We start from the raw sequence: 24,958 nt of genomic DNA, 5'->3' as shown, positions 1-24,958 counted from the left end.
CCAATACAAACTTGGAATGTTCTACAGGTTGGGCATAAATAGTCCATGTAAACACCTGGGGTTGCTACTCTAAAGCGTTGAGCTCCTTCAATTCTGTCTTACTCACAGAACTGAGAGCATGCCATGCCAGGTGGGCCTGTACTAGTGTCTCCTATGCTGCCCAATAAATTCCAGAGTTCTTAAGAGAGACCTTCAGAGTGTCTTACCCTATGTGAGTTCTCCATAAAATAGTCTTTTTGGCAAGGCACGCCTGGTATTCCAACAACATGTTTTGTGGGGAGAGGTTATCTAGAATCCTCTGAAATGAAACCCTGCACTGCTTAACTAAACAATTCCTGAAACTTCTCCCACTATTTAAAAGTCTCCAGGGGGTCATAGGTTGCTCAGCTGGTCAATCATGCTACTTCCTGGTTGACCAAATTAAAGAGACATTCTTATCTCATAAAGGGATCACAGGATATAGATAATCTTGTTTACATATTTTTAAAACCTAATCATGTCTGTTGACTTGATTGAGATAAATGGGTGGAACAATGTGCTTTGTGTGGTGGTAAAAAACTGGAGACCAAGGGAATACCCATCAACTAGGAAGAGCAGACCAAACCATGGCCTTTCAATGTAATGGAATGTTTTTTTGTGCAGTGAGAAATAATGAGCATAAAGAATTCATAGAAATATGGAAAGCTGTGTATGAATTGATGTGAAGAGAAATCAACCTAACCTGAAAACAGAGTATATAACAATGACTTTAAAACTGTGAAAAAAATCGCTAAAAGGAAGTCAGACTGTGACTTATTGAAAGATCGTGGGTTAGCCTTAAGGAATAGACAATGAAACACACGTTCTTTTTGCAGATAGAGGCTGCATACTAAGAAGGCAGAAGGTGGCACATCCTGTTATGCCCAGTCAGTCCATGTATTTGTTGTTGTTGTTGTTGTTGTTGCTTCTTCCAAGGGAAAGTTCACTTCCAGCCACGTGATAGGGGCCAGGTTCTGTATCTAAAATTAACAGTGATGTAAAAACACAAGGCATTAAAATGTCTTAAAAGAAAACCAAAGAAATGTATTATAGTGCCTCTGGATAGCGACCAATATGAGACTACTGATCCAGGACCCTGTGTAGCAATTACAGAGGCCTGATTATTAGGCAGCTGCCATTTAGGGAATTTCTAGAGTCTCATTTTTGAACTCTCAGCTTCTCATGTTGGGTGAACAGAAATGGATTATCATTGCCACATCCATAAAGTTATACAAGGGCTGAGAAACTTCAATTCTTATCTCAAAATCTGTAGCAATAACATGTAATGTTAACCTTAGGGGGAATTAAATGGAAATTGGCAAGTCTGTAACATGCTGCCAGCATTGCTTCCATGAAATACCTGGAAAACTAATCACTTCCTATTGCACAGTACTAGAAAGCTCATAAATCCATGATACTATATGAGCCCTCGAGTGTACCCTTGGTGACCAGTGATGGATTTAAAATAGCCGGACAGAAACAAAACTCAATTCTCTCCTATTGCCACATGACGGGGCTGGAGACAGAGAAGAGAGAAATTTCTAACCTAGACTCTATGGGGCTTGGCTTGTGTCAAAAGTCATGTAAAAACTCCAACTGGTTTCTCAAACAAACCAATAGGGAGCCCCAAGTTCAGCTCATAGGACTTCAGAGGCCAGGCCAGTCTGTAAGACAACTGATTTGGCCTTGAATTAGAAGTAAAAATGCCTAGTAAAATGGAAATCCCAAATGTCATAATTTTAGCATTTATCAAATCAATAAGGATTTAAGTGCCTACTATGTGACAAGGAGATACAAAAGTGTATGCTAGAGATACAAAGAAAGGCAAGAGCTCCACTGATTATCCTTTCCTAAGGACATGAATTCTAACCTCCATAGAAATTCCAATGTCCAATCACACCTTGGTACCCTCCAAGTAAAACACGTCCATGGAGACCCCGATGGTTCCCAGTTCCTAAAGAAACTGCCTCCTATGTCCCATACACTATTAAAAGACCTGCTCCCCCTGCTACCCACTGCTGGAGTCTACTTGGACCCAGTCTGCTATACCCTCCTTCAATAAGCAGCTATGCAATCATTTCCATTTATGTTACCATCTTCATTTTTACCAGGAGTTCACCTTTTGACTTTCCAATGAGGACACTCCATGCTGGGCAGTCCTATGCCAGTGTCTCCCATGCTGTACAATCAGTTCTAAAGTTCTTCAATGAGACCTTCAGGGTGTCATGGTATTGCTTCTTCTGACCCCCTTGTAAGCATTTGTCCTGGATGAGTTTTCTATAAAACAGTTTTTTGAGCAGGTGTATGTCTATCAACAAATCTAGTCCATCATAGTTGCACTCTCTGTAGTAATTCTGAATGCTTGGCAGTTTAGCTCGAGAAAGGCCCTCACGTCTGGTACCTTCTCCTGCCAGGTGATCTTCAGAATCTTCATAAGACAATTAAAATGGAAGCAATTCAGTTTCCTGACATGGCACTGGTAGACTGTCCAGGTTTCACAGGCATATAAAAATGAAGTCAGCACAATGACTGACCTTCAGTCTGTAGTCAGTCTAACACCTTTTCTCACCCACACATTCTTTCCAAGCCTCCCAATTGCTGAGCTAGTTCTGGCAATGAGAGTGTTAACCTCATTATTACTGTGTTCCTGGAAAGGACATTGTCAAGATAAATGAACTTGTCCACAGTCCTCAAAATTTCTCCATTTGCTGTCATTGATGGCTCCACATATAAATGGTGTAGTGCTGGTTGATGGAGCACCTGGCTTTTCTTGATGCTCCTTGTTAGACCAAAATGAGCACAAGCAGCAGAGGATCAATCCATATTTTGTAGAATCTCAGCTTCAGAGGCTGCATTGAAGGCATAATCATCTTCAAACTTTAGATCAGGCACCGACCCTCCCTCCGCATCACTCTTGGCTTGTAGCCTTTTCAAGTTGAAGAATTTGCTATCACTGAGGTAGCTGACCTAGAGGCCATGTTCATCTTCCCTGAAGGTGTTTGATAAAAAGCATGGAAACTCCACACCGATGACCAGGAAATCACAAAATTAACATCCACTATCCAGAATCTGGCAAGTTGGATGGATCACAGACTCATCCTCTCCAAGCTAAATATTCGTATTCAACTGAAGTGGTGACCCCAAAGATTAGATTGTCTCTGTGAATAGGAACAGTTTGTTGCTAACTTGGAGAAGAAGTTGAGTCAACACACAACTGGCAATGGTGGAGCAGAAAACAGTGGCCAACTTTCAGAGATCTGGTATATGGCTGCATTTGCTCATCTGGCTCAGAACACTCACAAAGATCAAGGCTGGTTTGATGAAAACGATAGGGGAAACACACAAGCAGTTAAATGAAAAAACGAGAACTTCACAGGGTTTACCAGCAGGATAGTTCATACATTTCTAAGAAGACAGCATTTAATTCCATTAAAAATAAAGTAGTGAAGCTTAGAGAGATGCAGGATTCTTGACTCTTAACCGTGATTGCTTCTCATTCAGGTCATCTCTAGTCATCCTGATTCTTATCTGACCACTGCATCCATGTGACTGGAGGAGAAAGTGAGGCTGCTGACTTAGCAGAGTCCCCTTTCCCTCTAATTGAATTCATGCACTTGTCATGACATCACCTCCCTGATGTTGTGGTCTTCTTTGAGAATGAAGGACAAATATCAATATCAGCTGGATAATAGAATGCTACTTCCATAAAGTTTCTCTAAGGCTCAAGTTTTCACTTTTTCTTAGTCCAAGGAAATGTCTCCCACTAATACAAAGAAATTCAAATGAAATGATGAAAGAGGGTTCCTGTTTAATACATTGTTTGATCTATTCATTGATGCAACTTGATGGAAGTAAATAATAGCTAACTGACCTTTACTTAGTTCAGTAAAGCTTACAAAGTTCTTAACATAAGTAACAGTGACCATCCCTTGAAGGGAGTGTGGAGATGAGCCTTGGTCACAAGACCACTGGGACAACATAGCAAACCCTAGGGAATCCCTTGTTTCCCCTCTTAAGTCAAACTAAACTTTAAATCATTTCCTGGAGTTCTAGGGTATTTTGTGTGTGTGTTGGGTGGGGGAGGGTGTAAGGAGCAAGGGAACCCAGGGGAAAAGAACTCTATCCCTTTTGTCAAGACCAAGCTGCCCCCCTGAAGTGAAGCTATGTCTGGAGCAGAGGGGCCCAGTAGTGGGTAAGTTAGATGTGAAACATCCCTGCCTCACTGGACTGAAGAGTGGAATTCTGTTATTATACATACATATTCTCCTCTGATCTTTGCAACAAACTTCATAAGAATGCTAAATGACTTGCCTATGGTCCTATCAGAAGTGGAACTAGAAGTCAAATCTTTCTGACTTTTAAGCTCACCATTAATGTTTATATTCCCTTTGGGGCTAATTCAATAATCTTTATAAATATATAGCTTGTACAGCAACAGTGGGGACCTACCTGGTAGCAAGTTGTATTTATTAGTTGCCAGTTTGTTTATGCCAGTTTCATCATGAGCTCTGATTTCTGTGGCCTCAAGATTGGGAGGTGGAGTAAACAGAAGGAGGGATTGTTGATTACCTGGGCTTCTGTGCCTGTCCTGGCTCCCCCATCCTCACTGCAGTCTTGTTGACTGTAGTGGATCATGTGCTGAACTCAGAGTCAGAAAGATCTGAGTTCAAATATGACCTCAGAAAACGACTAGCTGTGTGACTCTGACAAGTCATTTAACCTCAGTCTGCCTTAGATTTTTCCCCTGTGAAATGGGCTTAATTATGGCAACTCCCTTTCAGGATGATTGTGAAGATAAAATAAGACAAATTATAAATTGCTTTAAAAACCTTAAAACCTATTCTCTAAATCTAGTCGTTGTTGTCACTATTCCTTTTCCTTGAAAACTGAACACTGTGGTGGCTTCCAAGTAAAGCAAACATTGATGGGGCCCAAGCAAAATCAACTCTCCCTTATCTTATTTTACTGTTGAAACAAATTGAGTTATTAAAAACAAATAGAATCTAACCAACTCCATTTGATCCAAGAGGTCTTTATCAAGAGTCTGCTCTGTACCTGATCTCTTGTAATAGGGGCTAGGGATTCACTGATCAAAAAAATATAGGCCCTGCCCTCATGGAATTTACTGAAATGTCGCTACTAAATGACAATGCTTCTATTTGATGAGAATGGGCCTTTAAAAAAATCATAATGCAAGATATATAAAAAAGAACAATGTTAGGGGAAACCTAGATGGATTTATATTTTATCTCCAGATAGAAGTAATTTCATTCAACCTTGGATGCATCTGGACCTGGGGCCCAAGAATCCATATTGGGACTGACATGAAATAGCCAGAGCATTTCTTTAAAATATGACAACTTTTTGAAGAAATTAAGGTGATTTAGTCTACAACTCTTTCACAGTTAATACTATTGCAAAATATAATTTTCAGGACATCCTTCTTTATGTATTTTTACCCCTGTGCTTTTATTTATTTATTTATTTATTTATTTATTTATTTATTTATTTTTTTGTTTTTTGCAAGGCAGTGGGGTTAAGTGACTTGCCTGAGGTCATACAGCTAGGTAATTATTACCTTTCTGAGGCCGCATTTGAACTCAGATCCTCCTGACTCCAGGGTCGGTGCTCTATATACTGTGCCACCTAGCTCCCCCTTCCCTGTGCTTTATTCCCCTAATTTTGGAGAACATGACAGAAATTGTTGGAAAACTCACCGGAGGGTTATGGGATTTGGGGATTTTTTTGTGCTTTTTAGATTTTTTTCGTTGGTGAGCCGCAACAATCTATTACATATTTTCCTGTTGGGAATTATTATAATAAGGAAGGAAGATAGGCATACAGCTAGTAAAATAATTCATGGGAAGTGATAGTATACCTCAGTACGTCTAGAGTTGTTCATTAGAGAGCTTATTTCGATCATCTGTGTGTTTTAAAAAATCCACACCTGGCTTTAGGCTCTAGATTCAAAAATCACAAAAGCTCAGCCATCCTCACTCAAATGCAATCGCACCACTTTATATTTTCAGCACCGAAAAAATGCTATTCTTTAAGCCCTATTTGGGTTTCCATCAAGTTCCTCTAATGGAATATGCACTGTAAGCACAGAAGCTCTATTATTATTATCATCACCATCATCATCAACACCATCACCATCATTATTAATTCTGCTAAAAGGAAAAACCTGGGGAGACATCAGTGACCTGCTGGCAAAGATTAAGAGCCCAGGAGTCTGCAATGGAGCAGCTTTGCTCTCAGCAGTAGGCAACATTATAATCAATAGGAATGGCTCATATGGGGTTTAAAAGACACTGGGATAATGAAGTCTGCCAGGAAGACACCAAAAGCTTGAGAAGCTTATTGTGAACCACTGCTCCAGGAACTTTCTGGAGATTCATTGACTGCAATGTCTAAATCAGAAGATTTAGCCGTTTGGGTTTTTTAGCCTCTCAGCAAAACCTTTGAGCAAGCTTTTTTTTGTTGGTGGTGGTGTAGTATAAATAAATGCTCCCTTGAATGTTTCCCATAGCCTACTCCTAAGTAAATCAACTTCACTTTTCTATTTTTGTTACTAGGGAACATCATCAGAAAGGCTTTTCAAAAAATTTCCTATCTGCATGTGGCCTGGCCAAATGAAGAGGTGGCCTCTGCCTTCTAGGAACTGAGTGTTCCCTGTGCAGGATGGTGACCTTCCCCTGTTCCTTTAGACCTGGCCTTTCCCAAAGTTTCAGCTCAATCCTTCATCTAAGAGAGATCTGAGTTTAGAAAGTCAACTTGATGCTCCCAGCATCAAACCTCCCCCTCCATTCCATTGGATTCACTTTATGCCACTCTACTATGTGGGCATTTCATTTGTTCATCTATTCATTATGAAGCATGTATCATGTGCAGAGTACTGTGCTGGGCCAGGTGAACTTGCAAAAGGGACTAAGACAAAGTACCAGTATACCATCAAAGGTCTTGTGGTGAGAGTCAGTATGATACAAGGAAAGTATACAGGACTTGGAGTTGGGAGACCTGGGTTCTGATTTCAGTTTTGCGACCTTTGACCTTGGTCAAGTCCTTTTACCTCTGGACTTCAGTTTCCTTATCTATAAAATGAGAATGCTTAAGGTAGATGATCACTAAGGTCTCTTTCAGCTCTGTGTCTTGGCTCCTGTAATGCAGGGCTAGCCAAACCTACTTTGAAAAGTTTTTACTGAAACAAAAGATTATATTTTGATTTGTCATTTTAGCAAGAGCTCTGTGGTAGTTCAGGTTCATTTACTAAAGCATTTAGTAAATCCGCATGTGGAACCACAGTCTTGCCACAGTTTATTGGGAGAGAAGTAATCCTGGGATCATTGAAGAACTGAATGGGAGAGGGGGGAACATCACATCTGAATGGGGTAGAGAAGAGCTGTAAACAGGGTGGTCAACCAGAGCTTGGGCCCAGGTGTGCTAAAATGTATAGGATTCTGAAAACACATGTAATCTTTCCTCAGGTTGGATAATTGAGCTAAATTCTCAGTAGCAGAAATAATGAATTAAAACAGAAAGCTACCAGAGTGTAAACCCATTACATAACTTATACCCAAGAAGAATTTTTCTCTAGCTTGGGTCAACCAACCCCATTCCCTCCTTAAGCAGCAGCTTACCCAGAAGCCTCTTGGTTTTGTTCCAGTCTATCTGCCCACAGGGGCCTCAAGGTCTCTTCCCCCCCCCCCTTCCATCCCAATTCCCCCCAAGTCAAGGCTTATGTTCTAAAGTAGAGTTTCACTCCCTCCAAAGGATTTGTCTTTAAATATTGATTTGAGAGCACTTGTCATGTTGTTTATTCCTACTGTATTTTGGGGTGCTTGCCCAGGGGCCCAGAATTTTTCATTACAGCTCAGAGTTAGAGTATAGTATAAATACCCACAGCCTGAAAGCCTAAACTCAAAATCCTTAACTCCCAGTTTCCTGGTCTGTCAGGTTCTGCTTTTTCTGATTCTAATTCAGAAATTGCAGAAATGCAATGGATGAGATGCCTAGCCTTCAGATCTTTAAATACATTATTTCACACAGTTGTGATGGCTTTCAATCAGCTTATTAATATCATTTACTTTTGAGCACCCAAGTGTAGCTCATTCTTCCACAAAAACATTCATTTCCCAGGGTGCTGTGTGTTCTCTCCCTCCAAATATTCTTTTCATTGTCCCTTTCAAATGGCTTATCACATTCCGACCTCATTATAGTTCATCAGACTTAACGGTTCTGATGAGCTGTAGTGGGCAATGTTAAGAATTCGCCACAAAGAGGATTTTGTAGGGTTTAACACAAATGGCAATGGCTGGTACCATGGAGGGAAAGGTATTAGGAATAAACAAGGCAGGCTGAGTAGCATGATAATGAAGGGAAACCTCCTGGGGCCGGGTGGGGGAGAAGGGAGGGCTCAAATGTACCCAGCATCCTCAGCTCCCACTTACAGAGGACTCTGGTGCAGAGTATCACCTTGTACCTGGAGTCCAATGAAAACCACTCAGGAACTTTGCAAAGGACATCTCTCCTTTTTTCCAACAAAAAGGAATGGAAGAAGTGATTGCATCAGGGAGCAGGAATTTTATTTTTAAAACCTGAAAGACAAACATCTCCCAGTGCTGCCATTGTTCACTGTACCATAAACAGCTTCCTCCTTGGAGGGCCTTTCACGGATGCTAAAGATCTGATCCAGTCAAAAATATTCTCCACGGTTGCTAGACTACAGAACTTTCATGGTCTAATTATATTAAGGAGTCAGGAGGCTGGTCTTGATATCCAGGGTGAAATCCCTTCTTCCTTCAGCGCCCATAGCAAGGCTCAGCTTCACTGTTCATTATTCACCCTTCCCTCATTCCGGCCTGGAGTCCATATCTGTGAAGTGACCCCTGGGTGTTCTCTTCTGTTCGTAGCTGCCATCTTAGTAGTGGGAAGGTTTCCCCCCACTCCTGCCAGCTGTCCAAGGGACAACTAATGAGGCCTTGAATGGAATTAATGCCTGCCCTTGGTTGACTACAGGGATGGGTTTGGGGAGTACATTGTGATGGCTTCCGTTTTGCCTAATCTGTGAGGCTGGCAAAAATCAACTACTGGTTTTCCTCCAGGGATACCAGAGATTGGCTGAGGGCAGTTGCTTTCAAACAAGAAATTTAATTAGTTCATTAAGAAACATTGCAAAGGGTTAGGTTTCTTTTTCCAGAAACAGTTTGGGAAGCCTCTCTTATTCCAGAAGGAAATGCTCTCAGAAGCTTGTGCTCTGACTTGACCATTCTCCTGAAACCGAACCATCCCAAGGAGGGGTGTCTACAGCAGTATTCACACTTTTTCATCTTCTCCAATTCTGATCCTTGTCTTCTTAGAAGGGATCTACTACCTAGGTCTTCCTCTGGGTGTCTTACCATCTCCCCAGGAACCGGTGTAGTCCTCGCTCTCTCCATCTGTTATGCTTGGTTCTTACTATGTGATGGGCTTACTTCCCTTTTCTGTACTTCACAGTTATCTTTTCCTCATTGATCACATGCTACTGGGTGTGGAGGTTGTCTGCATTGTGATCCCTAATAGACTCCACTTATGAACCCAAATTCTGTTAAGTTGTTTTGCCTTTTTTTTTTCTTCCAGTGTGATGTGAAATGAAAACACTAAGTACCAGAGGGTCCTCAGGGAGTGGCCATGATGGCTATTAAGCTTCTACTAATCTCATTGGTTTAAACACTTAAAATATGGCCATTATCAAATGGTTTTCTCAAAGCATGCAAAAATTTCTTTCATTGGCAGATATATTGGGCAAGTATATGTAAGACTGAGAGAATATATTCTTTTTCTTTGGATAATAGTAAGGACACACCTTTATACAAGGCTAAACAGTTTACAAAATGAATACACTTAGAGATGTATGGCTTTTTTTTCTTCCACTTATAGAACACATTTTATGGCATTAAAAATACTCTAGATATATTTTTAAAGTTGATTCCTGTAAGACTGTTGAAGGCAAACAAGTTATTAAAATCTTTGTTTGACAGATGAAGAAACTGAGGCTGAAAAAATTAAAATAACCTGCCCAAGGTCACTCAAGTAGAATGAAAAAAAAATAGGAGTTGAATCCAAGTTTTTTTATTCCAAGTTTCAAAGAGGTAACACATATTCAATTGTAGACAAGACTTACATTCAGTCCAATTACTCAGCATAGTAAGACTGGAGGGTTGTTAACAGAGACAGGCTAGCAGGGTAGGTCCAGTAACACAGATTAAAAGGCAGCAGGTCTCAGATGCCTGGGTAGTAAACAGTTGGCACTGGGAGCAGAGATTCCCCCAATTTGTTGAACAGGATAACATTAATTTAAATTAGCAATGATAAATAATACTCGGCCATATCAGTCTTCCAGCTTCTCAACCATTATAGACATTGGAAAATAGCAAGACCATACCCATACTTTTGTAGTTAAGTATCTCACCACAGGGTTTCTCTCTGGCTGATGGCTATAGAATTTATTGATTTTGAAGCTCAGAACATGAAAACCTTCTTACAACACAAACCAGAATGTAATAAATAGCTTTTGGGAACTATAAAAGTTCTTGGCTTCAAGGGAAAAAAAAAGACTTTACACGCCCCCCCCCCCCACACACATCCACACACACATCCATGTATACACACTGAAAAAAAAGATCTGCGGCTTTTTTCTATGTTGCATGAATTTTAATTTTTCATTCTACATATATCCTGTAAACAACATGTTTTTAGAGTTCAACATTTGGGAAAGTTGCAGAATTCCATTCCAGATTGCAGTATTAGTCATTTGGAGCAAAATGGTGTTTTAGAATTGATTCAAATATTGCCTCCATTACCTCTTTCTCCCCATCCTCCACAACTGATCCTCCCCATCCTTTACAACCGGTTTGTCTAATTTATAACCAGTCTCTTGGAAACTTTGACTCCTGGGAGAATCTTGCATTATAAACAGAACCCCATCATGGGAAAAACAGCAACAAATTAACAACCAGAGCCTATTAATATATCTAAATGTGACTTAAGCAAAGTCAAGACTAAGGTAACATGTTTAATAGATTGTTTTCTTTGGACAGACTTGAGCTATAAGCAATAACAAGATAAACGTCAAGTAAGGTTGCACCCAGTACAGGGAGCTAGCCTTACTAGAGGTTCCCTGAGCTCAGAAGGCAGCCACCCAACCTATTTCTGTTTTGGAGTCCTAGTTATTATTACAGACAAACAAAGGTCTCTCTTCTTTCACCTTTTTCAACCCATTTCTAGGATTTGGACCAGGTGACATGGACAGGCAACTCAAACCTCGAAGGAAAAGATGATATAGAGTGAGGATACAAAAGGGTTGAACTTGAAGTGTCAGTGGAGAGCAGTGATAATGTTTATGACTCCCTCTTGGCCCACTGTTTTGAGACACAGGAGAAGGAACAGCAAGAATTGGAATGGGTAGTCAGGGGTACATGTCTTTATATGGGAGTCAAGCTTTTCTTAGCAGCAGCAGAGGTAAATGATGAGGATTTTATTATCAATAGAGAGAGAGTTCCAGGGGCCATAATGGAATGGGAGGGCATAAAAGGATATCAACTGTGGGTCACTAGGGCTTAAAGGGTGGCTCGGGGTGAGAATAGGGGAGAGGGAATTGGAAGAAGGGATTTTTTACTGCCCAAGACGGCAACCCTGAATCACAAGAATGAGGGGAGGATGGATTGGGAAATTTTCAACCAGAGGATGTGGGAAAGAACCACCTAACTGGAGCATCCACCATCCAGGGTGTTGGGATGACTGGGAGGGGCATGAGGAGAGCCACTTTTATGACTGGTTACCCCAAACACAAGAGAGAAAAGTTGTAAACTGTAATTCTTACACCCAAGGTAGGCAAATCAAGCCACACCTAGTTCAAGATTGATGAAAGGCACTCTTCAGCTGGGCACGGTTAGTGTGGAGACCATCCCCGTAGTATTTCTGTCTCCCCAGATATCAGTAGCATGACCCTCCCTTCTAACCCTGAAGAATTGGCTATTTTGTAGTTATCTAATTGAGTTCATTATTCTTGATAACTAGATACTAAGGTCAGTTGTTTCTTCCCATTTGGCATTTAGGAAGCCTGCTTATGATGGGGTGGTGGTGGAAGTATAGCATTTTAACCCTTCAATAAAATAAATGAATCCTTTTGGAAAGGATGCTAAAAGAGGATTAGGAGCTACCCCCCCCCAAGCCTAGTCCCATCAAAGTAGCATGTTCAAACCAGAAAGGGTTTTAGGGATCAACCATTCCATCTCCCTGATTTTACAGAGAATGAAACTGTGGCTCCATAATGGAAAGTCAGTGAATTGTCTAAAATCATAAAGGAAGATGTGTTGAACCCTTCCTGAAATGAAGACAGAGTTACTGAGGTAAAGTTGAATGGAGGCCAGATCTTCCAGATTTGCAAGCCTGTTAGAGCTAAAGAGAATCTTGGAGACCTCCTTGTCCAACCCCCTCATTTTACTAAGGAAAAAACAGACCCAGCATTAGTGCCAAAGAAGAGACAAACATCCTGTTCTCCTGACTCCCTGTTCAAGATTCTTCCAACCAAGTTGTTGATATTTTTCTTCCTTGGCTCAGGACAAGCGGCTAAGCAGGTAGAGGGGCATCTGGCTTCTTCTAGGTCCACTCTGACCCTAAGCTCAAATCACCACCTTTGGCAACATGTAGGAATTTAAGGAGCTAGAGAGGGCAAAGTTTGGAAGGAATAAAACAGGGTCCCTCCCTTGGGCACTGGGATATCAGGATTGAAGAATAGCAAATCTTCCTGGAATGTAAAGAGCAAGTGGGAGAGGAATGTGTAATAAACCTGAAAAGTTAGGTTGGAATCAAATCACAAAAGGCTTTGAATGCCAGACACAGGTTTTTATACTTTATTCTACAGGTCATAAGGAGCAAAGAGAGCTTCCTGAGTTAGAAAATATCAAACAAGAATATTTATAAAGTCCTAAAAGACCTAGACTATTTCTTGCTATTGTTATTACTATGATGATGTGATCTGGCTTGTGATTAGGAAAACCAGTTTGGCAAATTTGTGCAAGATGTATTGGAAAGGGAGAGAGACTGGAGGCAGAAAGACCAATTAGGTGGTCATTGCAAATTAGTTCAACTGAGAGGTCATGAGTTTGACTTGGGCTGGGGGCTGGGTGAGTACAGAGAAGGAGTTAGATGGAAGTGATGTGGTAGTAGAATGGGCAGAATGGATACTGCCCAACCAGCCTTAAGAATCCAGCTTGTTGGGTGGCCAGGTGGCGCAGTGGATAGAGCACCAGCCCTGGAGTCAGGAGTACCTGAGTTTAAATCTGGCCTTAGACACTTAATAATGACCTAGCTGTGTGGCCTTGGGCAAGTCACTTAACCCCATTTGCCTTGCAAAAATAAAAAAAAATCCAGCTTGTCAATCAAGCTGCTCCCATCTCTTCCCATTCTCATTGTTCTCTCAGGGGCTTTGATCCCAAGTCTTACCCTACTTTTGTCCTTAGAAATAGCCAATGACAGTCCCCAGGCCCCATGGTCTCTCTGGTCTCAGAAAAGAGAAAGTGGAGAGACAACAGACTCTGAAGCCTTGGAAGCTTGGGATATGCTGAGATAAAGCAGAATGGAAACACCTAGATGGAAAAGATGATTTTTTTGGTCTTTGTACCCCAGTTTCTACCACAGGGCCTTGTTGCATAGTAGGTGTTCAAGAAATGCCTATTGATGTTTGGTATTACACTAAAAAAGTCCTTATGACCAAGCATATACCCCAGAGAGAGCCAATAACTACAAAGGTCCAAGACAAACACAAGGCTGATCATAGCATTTGTCTTTTTATGGAAAGCAAAAACACTAGAAACCCAGTGGGCCCCCATCAGTTGGAAAATGGCAGAAGCAATGAGTTCATAGAACAGGATTGTAATGGAATATTATTGGATGTTGGTTCTGGTTCTTGTCCTTTATTACCAAAGACCAAAATGGCATCACTATGTTGGAAACGAATTACAGTGTGTCTGACTGTGGCTGATCGACAAATATGAGCTTGGAACACTCTACTACAGGTTTGGCATAATATAAAGACAAATATGAAAAATTTAGGCCAAAGAGGGAGGGGGGCTTTTATGGACTGATGCCGGGCAAAGTGAGCAAAATCAGAAGAATCACGTAAAGGAAAATAGCCCTGAAAGATTTCTGAAAGAGACTTATGATGGTGTAGCCTGCCACTCTCCCACCCCACAGGAAGAAGCCATATAGTTGGCAGGCATTGTGTTCACTGGGATTTTTTGGGGGGTATTGGAAAGTGACAGATGTTTTTAATGTATCATTAAAAGAAACATTAATATTAAAATAAACATTAATATGGATTTCAAAGAAATGCTTATTACTCTACATTGCACTGCATGAAATGGGTTTGAATGTGAGACCCCTTTGGTGGGAATTTGCTAGCGTTCGGATTCCCTGAAGCTCAAGACCTTTGATGCAGATGTGTGAGGTGGTGCCTCCTAAGTTTTCACGCCATTACTCAACTTAGCATTGGCGCATAGTAGGAACTGAACATGCTCCCTGGATTGGGCAATTTGGTTAATGGACAGACAGACACAAGGTTGCCAAATTGCCTTCTAAGGCCAAGAGGGAAGGCAGCATAATAAAATTTTATTTAGAAAGGAAACCAATATGGAGACTTCAACACAACTTTCTGTCAGAAAGATGGTCTTGCATGTAAGTTTTCTCCATCTCTTTTCACTGGTTAAAAATGCTAAGAATTTATGAAATACAGTATCTTTAGGGACAAAATGGCTCTGTGGCTCACAGAATTTCATGCAAATAAAGCTTAGAATGGGAAAGTCCTTGCTAACCCTTCTCTGAATAGAGTTTCTGGTGTTTGGTATTGATCTTAACATTTGCCACCCCCCCAACAGCTTAAAAGAAAAAGAAAAAGAAAAAAAGAAAAAGAAAAAGCTTAAAAAGAAAAACATTCTTTCAGATGTTTGCTTGCTTTCTTAATGCCTCACTGAAGGAAGGTAAGCACATCAGCCCAGTTGCCATCAGAAAGTCTTGATTGTTTTCAAGAAATATCATCAAATGGACTTCAGGTACATTTTTATCTTTTCCCAAAAGACCAAGAGGCTTCTCTTTGTATTCCCCAAAGCTAGGAGAATCAAATGCTGCAATCATTGTAACTAGGGCATAGATCATGGCCTAGGAACTGGCTGTCTTCTGCTTCATATCCAGGCAGGTGAGAGCCACACATCCAGTCTATGCAAAGCAAGAGATTCCCTGTCCTGTATTGTACCCAACTTTCCACAACAGGTGGCTAAATGGTGTGGCAGTTACTAGAGAGACAGGCCTGGAGTAAGGATTGCAAGTTCAAATTCAGTCTCTGACATGTAAATAGCTGTGTGAACCCGAGCTAGTCAATTCATTTTTGTCTACCTCACTTTTCTTCTTTGGAAAATGGGGATAATAATAGTGCCTACCTACCAGGATTGTAGCACCGATCAAATGAAATTGTGTGAATTATTTTGTGAAATGATTTGCAAATGATAAAGTTCTATATAAATGCTGGTGTTATTGCCATCATCATCATCATCATCATCTTTTTTTCATCCTTCATTTAAGAAAAAGACCACAAGCACATGAATTGGATTGGAGTGGGGAGAGCTGTGCTAAGTCACCAGTCTCACTTTTTCCTACAGAGCCACGTGGGTCCAGTGGCCTAATATGGATAAGGACGACTGGAGATGGCCCTCAATGGGAGACAATCAGGGTGAAGTGACTTGCCTAAGGTCACACAGCTAGTAAATGTCTGAGACCAGATTTGAACTTAGTTCCTCCTGACTTCAAGGCTGTCATTCTACTCACTGCACCATTGAATTGTCCTTTGTGATCAATGTAATATTTGCTATGTGCTGAATCTAAGTAAAAGGAGGGGAGGGGGAGAGAGAAAATGGGATGCTTTTGTCCTAACAGGCAGGGATAACAATGCTTCTGCCTATCACTGCTCATAGGAATGGTGATTTTTCTTGCTGCTCTTTCCTCTTTCAGAAGAATGAAAAGGGAGAGACAAGAGAGATGAGAAGAATTAGAGTAGAAGAGGAGGGAGAAGAGGAATCAGAAAGATGAGATAATCAAAAAACTTTGTCCTCTGTTCTTTGCCCATCAGGAAAAAGAATGGAGGAGGTAATGAGGGTGCTCAAAAGATATGTGACTCCTTTCACTTATTTTTAGTTCCATGGGATCACATGTTCCTATTCATGTCTCTTCTTGCTATGTCTGCAGCTCAGGTGAGGAGACCTAAGAGTCAGAATCCTATCTTCTGAATTCTAAACTCTGAGGCCCATTCTGAAGGCCAATAACTGTCTCCCACATCTTCTTTGCAGGAGGCCTGTCATGTGAACAACAGAAAAATGCCTGGTTGATCCAGTCACATGACTTGTTGGGGTGTAGCTATTGTTCTGCCTAGAGAAAAGGGAGAAAAGAGGTGAATTAATATTCTTTCCCAGTCCAAATGGAGAGAAAATGTCACTTTTTCGGTAGAAGATTGGTTATCATCATCCCAATGCTTCCTAAGTATCACTTTGGAAGCTGTGTGGAGCACTAATTGGAGAGGGAAATCAGAAGGACTGAGTTAGGAAGTTGTTGCAATAGTGAAAGACAACATGGATATGAACTAGGGTGGAGGTTTTGGGAGAGAAGGGGTCGATGTGCAAAATGTTGTGCACATAGAATCTTCAACTTGGAACTGACTCAATAGGGAGGGGTGGTGTTAAGGGAGAACCAGTATAATTGATTTTTATTTAAATACTTAGCAGGTCAGAATGGACTAGAGGAAATGGATCATTCCAACATTGCATTTCCTCAAGCAGTTCATAGTGAAAAACCTTGCATCTGACAAAACCATCCTCCAGTGGAAAAGTAAAGGAGGAGATTGCGGGGGGCAAGGGGGTGCATCTCCTCATTGTGCAAAGTAGCAAGTCATAGAGTAGACTACCCATGGACAAAATCCCCTAGAGAACATTAAGAAATATGAGCCTGAGTCTCTTGATCCCTGGCAGTGTGCACTCATTGTCGTGCTAGGACCCTATAAGGAGAACAGCATCAATTCTTTTATGTCACCATTAAAATGCTCCTAGGTGTGTGTGTGTGTGTGTGTGTGTGTGTGTGTGTGTGTGTGTGTGTATGTGTGTGTGTGTCTGTGTGTATGTGTATGTGTGTGTGTGTTTACCTGCCATGCTAATGCGCATACACACACACACACATATACCCTGCAGCTTTTAATGATGGATTCCTTTTTATAGAGCCATTACATATATCATTGCCCTTTCTCATAAGTGTAGGCCCTCCAGGTCAGCACGGAGGTCCATCCATTGCAGGGAAATTTGTATTATTCCATTTCTTGTGCTATTTGTTTTGTGAGTAAACAAGGTTTTCTCACCTTTAGGGTTGTCAGTTTGGGTCTCTTGGAATGTCATTTAAATTACTAAGGGAATCATTAAAATGAAGAAAAATCATGCCATAATTCAGGACAAAACTTTGAGAGAAACTTTACCTAGTACTAGAGGCCCTCTAAGTTTTCTTCCAACACACTATCTTTTGTTCTTTGATCATCTCTCTTCCTACTGGCCAAGCAAAAGATAGCCTTCCTTTTCTTTGAATGGAGAAAATGAGTTCACTACAACTTTTCACCCATAATATGGATTCAACTATCTACTGAGCCATTAAATGTTGTCTCTGGTGCAGCCGGCAGGTTCAGTCACCCAGTCACCTAGAGGCAGTAGGGGGAAGATGGCAGTTCCTGGACCACGGCAAGCCTTAAGTAGCACTTCCCAAGAAAGACATCAAGTTTCTGCAGGACAATAGCTTGGATTTGTTTCTCACAGACCAAAAATTACTGGGAAACCTAAGACATGTGGCCAAGGTATCCTTATAGGATGTCTGCTTTCCCCAGTTTCTTTTGGTAAATAGGACAACCAAAGTAGCAAACAAGGATCATTGAGTCACCACCTTACAACCATCTTTTTCAAAGTAAGCATTTCAAAAATGCTAGGAGTATTGCCAAAGTGACAGAATAGGTGAAACTTTATGAAGAGAAATCCAAAGAAGTCAAGACTGAAGAGACTTTGGCTGAGGGTTCACCAAATCCACCAAAATCTACAAAATCTATTCTTAAGAAGTGGGATAAAAAACTAACTCCCCAAAAGGAGATTTTTCCATTGCTGGTAATGTTTTTGATACTAATGTTCAACAAACGGAAAGAAAGGAAAGAATGCTAGGCCTCTAAGTTTTCTTTCTTTTTCTTTTTTGTGAGGCAATCAAGATTCAATGACTTGCCCCAAGATCAACCCAGGTAGTAAGTATCAATTATCTGAGGCTGGATTTGAACTGAGGTCTGACTCCAGAGCCAGTGAAGCACCTAGTTGCACCCAAAGCCTCTAAATTTTAAAGTTGGAGTCAGTAAAGTTATCAGGAGATGGGAAAGTAGCTCTCTTAACAATGAATAAGAGAGAATAATAGGCTCATCTGGAGACTGAACCTGAAATGGGCTTATGGCAAGAAAAGAAAGCCTAATGCAAAATATTTGACTCCAAAACTCATTTTTTGAAGTAAAATTAGTGGACATTGATGTCTTATTGACCGAGCTACATAATTCAGAAGTTACTTCTACAAATCTGTGACCTTCTCTATACTTGGGGGTGGGGGGAAACATTTATTTTGAGGATCAATCCCTCAAGCTGAGTGTTTATTGTTGAGGCTGGGCTCAAGTTTTCTATTCTTTGTTTATTTTTATTATTTAAGTCACGTTGCAAATAGAAAATCCTGAATACAAATACATTAAGACCAACTGCGGATGGCTCACTGAATTTTCAGATACTATGCATGATGCATAAGATTCCTTCCAATGTATTTTTGAAACGTTTTTAGAAACTAGAGCTTTCCTCACTAGTAATTCAAAAGCTATATTTGTGATCATTTGATTTGAACCTAATTTAAAAACATACAAACATACACACACATCCCTTCAGTTAGAACACATGATTGCAGGTGTACCTAAACCTAAGTTTTTGAAAGTTAGACATAACTAAGAAATTATCCTATGACAATCCCTGTGTTAGCTATAAAGATAATCGCTTTTTTCAGCAAATAGTTACCCAATGAGATTCTCTACCTCCAAATATGTTGTGAAAAATGCTGTCCTCTTCTCAATTAAAAACTTCACTACATCTGTGATGGTGACTAATGGGCACAGCTTTTCTTACTGGCTGTAAATAACACACATATTGAAAAATTTTAAGGGCTCAGCAGAAGTCATTGGCTAAAGAGTTAGGGGACTCAAGTTTAAATCCTCTCTGAATAGGAACAAGGCAAACCCTTCCTGGGCCTGTATGCAGTCAAGATTATGCAAGAAGCAGAATTTTTCACATTTAAAATAAAATGAATAAAGAATATCAAAATGTGTTTCCACAAAAAAATAGTACTGTACCATAAGATCATGCATCAGATCTAGGGACCAGGATGCTACTTTCCAAGTATAAATGGAGTGCGGCTAATTTTTTTTACCTCTAAAATCTGGGCAACTAAAGAATAGGGAAAGGAAGGAGACACATTTCTTGTATAGAGAACAATGTATAGAACAAGCTAGACTGGCACTCTTTCAGCATCTTTGAGTGTTCAGAGAATTGCCTGGTACTATAGCATTGAGTATTTTAAGCCACTTCCTCAAGGTTGGATGCTTCATCTTACGTCTTCCTCGTCCTGAGGTCAGCATGAGATGAAAAACTCAAGACACTACGGAAGTTCTACTACTGTAGAGGGAAGAGCCAACATTATTTTTTAATAATAAAGTTGTTTTTCTTTTCTTCTCCAGGAGAAGACAGAGATTTCAGTACCCTCATAACATAATTAATGCTATTGCCTCTTCATTGAATCCAGGCAGTAGAGTCCATTGACTTCATTACAGTGCCCTCTTACAGAACATGGGCACAAAGAAGAAAGGATGTGCTTTGCTGCCACAGTCTGAGAACTCCTTGACCCAAGACAAAGAGGGACCAAGAGAAGTCATCTTGGCTTTTGCCACTATTCATTCAGCCCACAGAGAAGTGCAAAGAAAAGAAGAGAAGTTAAGCCCTCCTCACAATCAGAGTTTTTCCTCTGGCAGCTATTTGTATTACATGATTTGAGGTGGGGGTGTTAAACAGCTTCATCATACAGAGAACATTAAGGTAAAGCCACTTGAATTTTTTTATCCTTACAGAACATGTTCTCCCCAAGTTTATTTTGGTAGACGGGACAGCCAGTGCGTTCTCAGTAGTGGGCACTTCCTGCAGCTCACAAACGGCCCCATGAAAGAATGAGGCCCTAGGTATCAGTTCCTGGTTGGAGAGGTGGGGAGAATGCTGTTCAGTGGAAAGAATGTTGAAATCAGAATTAGAAGGCCTACATTTGAAATTTATAACTTTTGTAGGTCTAAGTTGTTCGTTGAGAATAACCTGCTGAGCTCTCTTCCAGTTTGAGATCTAAGTGACCTACGACTTTAGACCCATGGACACAGATGTTAGGGTGGATATTCTCCTTTGAGACACTGAACATATCAGAGGGCTAGCTTCCTTCAGAGGGTATCACTTAGTAAGGCCTAACTTTCGGACATAGCAGAACTCCTCAGTCCCTTCTCCTTGAGTACGGCTTCACGTCTCATGGCTGCAGTCTCATTTTGAAGAAGGGGGAAAGGTTTGTACCAATCAGGGCTTTTTCTGAACTTCAACAAATAGCATAGTAACTACTGTATAGTTTCTTAGGAGGAACAACTATTAAAATTGGACATTTTAGCCTTTAAAGGATACATTGCTTATTTAACACATTAGCATTAGTTACTGCCCATGGAAGAAAAGAAGGAAAGCTTGAAATGAGGCACCTTTGGGCTCTCTAATATCTCAGTAGGTTCATACAGAAAGGCTGGAAGATGAAAGAGCTTTCATGGTATGCTTTGGTTCATAGGGTACCGGCAGTGGGAGCATGTTTCCTATTTTTGCAAGTATTATTTTTTTTTTTGGTGTTTTAAGGTTCATGAGATAAGAAAACCTGTGGACTAGTTCATTACAGATTTTTTCATAATTTCATTTTTCTTATTGTTATTTTCCTTTCTTGGCACTGTCACCATCTTTGGCCACTTTCAATCTTGTGGCTTCCCACTGTGGCACCCCTCTTCAGTTGTGTCCACATGGGAATGGCTGGCTCATAAATTGAGATGACTGGCACTAGTTGGGAATGTGAGTAGTTTCTCAGACACGTGGCCTACACTTGAGGCAGTAAGAGGTTTAGTGCTTATCTGGAGCTTCCTGGAACATATTGAAGCGTCTTTGGCCTGACTGAATCCATCAGACTGGAAATCCCTGAAGATCAAGTTTTGCTATACATTTCCAGTTTTTCTGGGCCTTAGCCAAACTGAGACTACAGCTCTCTTCAGGAGAAGTGCCTCCGATTCCACGGTTCACTCAAGCCAAGTAAGGTGAAACATGAAAACAAAGATCATACGATCAGAGATTTTGAGCTACAAAGAACCTTTAGAGTCTACCAAGTCCAACCCTTTCCTTCATTTTACAGATGAGGAAACTGAAGTGGAGAGAGGTTGGCTGATTTGGCCAGGTTCACACAGCTTGTAAATGGATGAGGTAGGATCTGAATGTGTTTCCTCTTGACTCTAAAGTCAGTACTCTACCCATTGAACCACCTGGCCATGATAGTGGCAAAGCACAGTAGTGAGAACACTGCGTTTTAGTCTTGCTTTTGCTAGTAACTCACCATAAGACTTAAGCAGATGATTGAAGATCACAAACTCTTCACCTTAGAGATAATACTAGTAGCCATATAGCAATAACTCCCTACCAAATTTATAGAATTAGACATTTATTTCTATTGAGGGTAGCTGTGTGACCTTTAGCAAGTCATTTAACCCCTTTGACTTGCAAAAACTAAAAAAAAAAAAGAGAGACTCACCTAGGGTCACACAGGTAGTGTATGAGGCCACATTTCAACTCAGGTCAACCTGACTCCAAGGCAGATGTTCTATAGACCCTGCACCAACTAGTAACCCCTAGAAAATAAGCACTTAGCAAATGTTGAAATGAATTTTATTAGATTCATCTGCAGGATTAGTTGTTCATGAGTGTCTACATGCTGAGGAGATTCAATGATGATGTTTGTCCTTTGTTCTCAAAGAAGACCATGACATCAGGGAGGTGATGCCATGACAATCACATGAATTGGATTCGAGTAAGGTGGGCTGAGCTAAGTCATCAGCCTCACTTTCTCCTTCAGAGCCATCTAGGTCCAGTGCCCAGAAAGGAATTAGGATGACTGAAGATGGCTCTGGATGGGAGGCAGTCAGGGTGAAGTGCCTTGGCCCAAGTTCACACAATTAGTAACAGTCAAGTGTATGAGACTGGATTCGAACTCCCATCCTCCTGACTCCAAGACCAGTGCTCTATCCACTGTACCACCTAGCTTCCCCTGGAAAGTCAATGAGCTAGGCCTGGAAGTACCAGGAGTATCTCAGATCAGGGAACCACCAGAGCTACCAAATTTAAAAATCTGTTCCATTGTCCTAGACTTTCTGGAGCTTGGCATATTCTAGTTCTTCCATTCCTTAAGTTTTCAATTCATATGTCACCTGCACATCTGATAAATATGCATCCTCATCTCTGTACTGATAAATAGGCCATGGCTGCAACAGTGGCAGAGTGGATGTGGAGGTGTTGGGGTCAGGAAGGGTTGGGTTCAAAGCGCCTTGTTTTTTTTTACTAGCTTGGTGACCCTGGGAAAGTTGCTTACCCTTTCTGCCAGAAAATGAGGATAATAACACTTGTAGCTTATCTCCCAGCATTGTTAAGCTCAGATGAACTAATGTATTCCTAAATTGATGTGTAAACTTTCAATGGTTATAAAGGTGTCACTTACTATTATTACAGTATTAGACACTCCTATTCAAGTGAGAGGCACCATAGTGTAGAGTCCAAGGGATTTGGTTTCAAATTTTATCTCAGACACTTACTAGCTGTGTGAGCCTGAAGGAGTCACTGAATTTATCATAATACCTCTGTTTCTTCATCTGGAAAATGAGGTCATCGGACTTGCAGGCCATTAAGGTTTCTTCTAACTCCTAATCAAGGGTTCTCGGGTGACACTGGTCTATTATCTATCAAGACTTTTGGAGCGTGTGGTCATTTATGAAGTGACAAATCCATCTGTGTTATCTTGTCTACAAAGCTATCCTCATAGGCTTTGTTTAAAATCCAGATATATAAGTAGATGTATAGCATTTCCCTGAACTATCAGTCTAGTAATCCTATCTAGGAAGGAAATTGAGATAATTTGGGATGACTTTCTCTTAGTAAACTCACTTAGTGGTCATCACTGTGATTCCTATGTACTCACATCCCAGCCCACAATTCTAGCCAGTCACCAACAGACAAGATTTTGCATTTTTTGACAACTGAGGCCCCATTGGCACATCTTCAGTCTCCTTGTCTCTTCCATTCTTGCATGGCTCCTCAAAGTCTCTGCTATAATAAAAAACCACATGCTAGTTACATAGGAGACAGTGATCATGCCTAGTAGACTCCACCTCTCTGAAGATAGGAGATGGGATTCTTTTCCCTCTATAGTTTTCATTTCAGTTCTCTTTTACTCATGTTTATTCTTCCCTTTTCAGGATGAAAATGGTTTTATTTGATAAAGTGAGGACATCATGAACATTTCTGCCAGATTCAGGCCTTTTCCTTTATGGTCCACACATAACTTATTTTTAGCATTTACACATTACATGGCAGAGGATTATGGAAGCAGGACCCTAGTCCTGGAAAAATTAGTAAATCAAGCAAAGTTTCAAAGAGAAGCAATATAGATCCCTCGTTCTTAGAAAGAGGATACAAGGTCCCCCAATTAGATCATGAGAGCAGGGATTGGGTTTTTATTTAGCACAGTTCCTCATAATAAATGTGAGCTGTTTGAAAGGTCAGGATTGGCCCAGCAGTAAGCCACTTTTTTTTGTTTGGTTATTTAATCCACATCTGACTCTTTGTGACCCCATTTTTGGTTTTCTTGGCAAAGATAATGGAGACATTTACCACTTCCTTCTCCAGCTCATTTTATAGATAAGGAAATGGAGGTATACACGGTGAAGTGACTTGCCCATGATCACATAGCTAATAAGTTTCTGAGGCTAGATTTGAACTAAGGTTTTCCTGACTTGACGCTCTGATTGAATCATATAGCTGCTGTGGCAAGTAAAACTGTCCCACCTATAATAAAAGATATCGAGGCAGAGCTCTGAGTCAATTGCACTTTATTGAAGGGTCCATGATCCCTGCTATCAAAGTGGCAGATCTTTACAATCTGAGATGCCCTCGTCCTCTAGGGCCCTATTTTTATAGAAGTTGGTATCACAAACCCAGAATTTCATTGGTTGACATATGCTTAGGCTAAAAAAGGCAAAACAATAAGTCAGAAGAGTCATAAGTTGATCAAAGTGACTAGGTGGTCATAAAATAGATGTGACTTCTTAGGTTTAGCAAGAGGAGAAGACACAGTCTATATACACTAACTATCATAAGATAGTCACCTGCTTATTTTGAACAAGAGAGAATGGACTGGAGGTACAAAAATAAATTGGAGGCCTTTCCATGTAGTTGAGTCATTTCTGCCATACTGGGATTTGTCACCAAGACAAGTTAAAACAAAGAGTGGAAGGCCTCCAGCTAGCTTCCTTTATATAGTGCAAGTGATCATACCATCTACACCTCACAGCTCTGGGACCTAATGTCCAGAGCTTACAGTCCTGTGGCATCATATCAGATTGATTGATACTGATTAGAACAGAGTAGTGGTCCTCACTCAAAATCAACTTTCTTACTGCTCCTGCTGAACCATAGTGGTTAGGGATCTGTGGAGTTGA

The 24,958-nt window shown here is 40.7% G+C and overlaps 1 pseudogene; it reads left to right on the top strand.

The window, feature by feature from the left end:
- The window catches only part of LOC141498690 (peptidyl-prolyl cis-trans isomerase FKBP3 pseudogene), an 89,914-nt pseudogene extending 71,228 nt beyond the window's left edge, over positions 1-18,686 (top strand).
- The last annotated feature ends 6,272 nt before the right edge of the window (positions 18,687-24,958 follow it).

This window comes from Macrotis lagotis, chromosome X (assembly GCF_037893015.1).
Source record: "Macrotis lagotis isolate mMagLag1 chromosome X, bilby.v1.9.chrom.fasta, whole genome shotgun sequence".
Lineage (NCBI taxonomy): Eukaryota > Metazoa > Chordata > Mammalia > Peramelemorphia > Peramelidae > Macrotis > Macrotis lagotis.
Note: the sequence above shows the minus strand (reverse complement) of the source record. Positions and strands in the feature narration are given on the sequence as shown.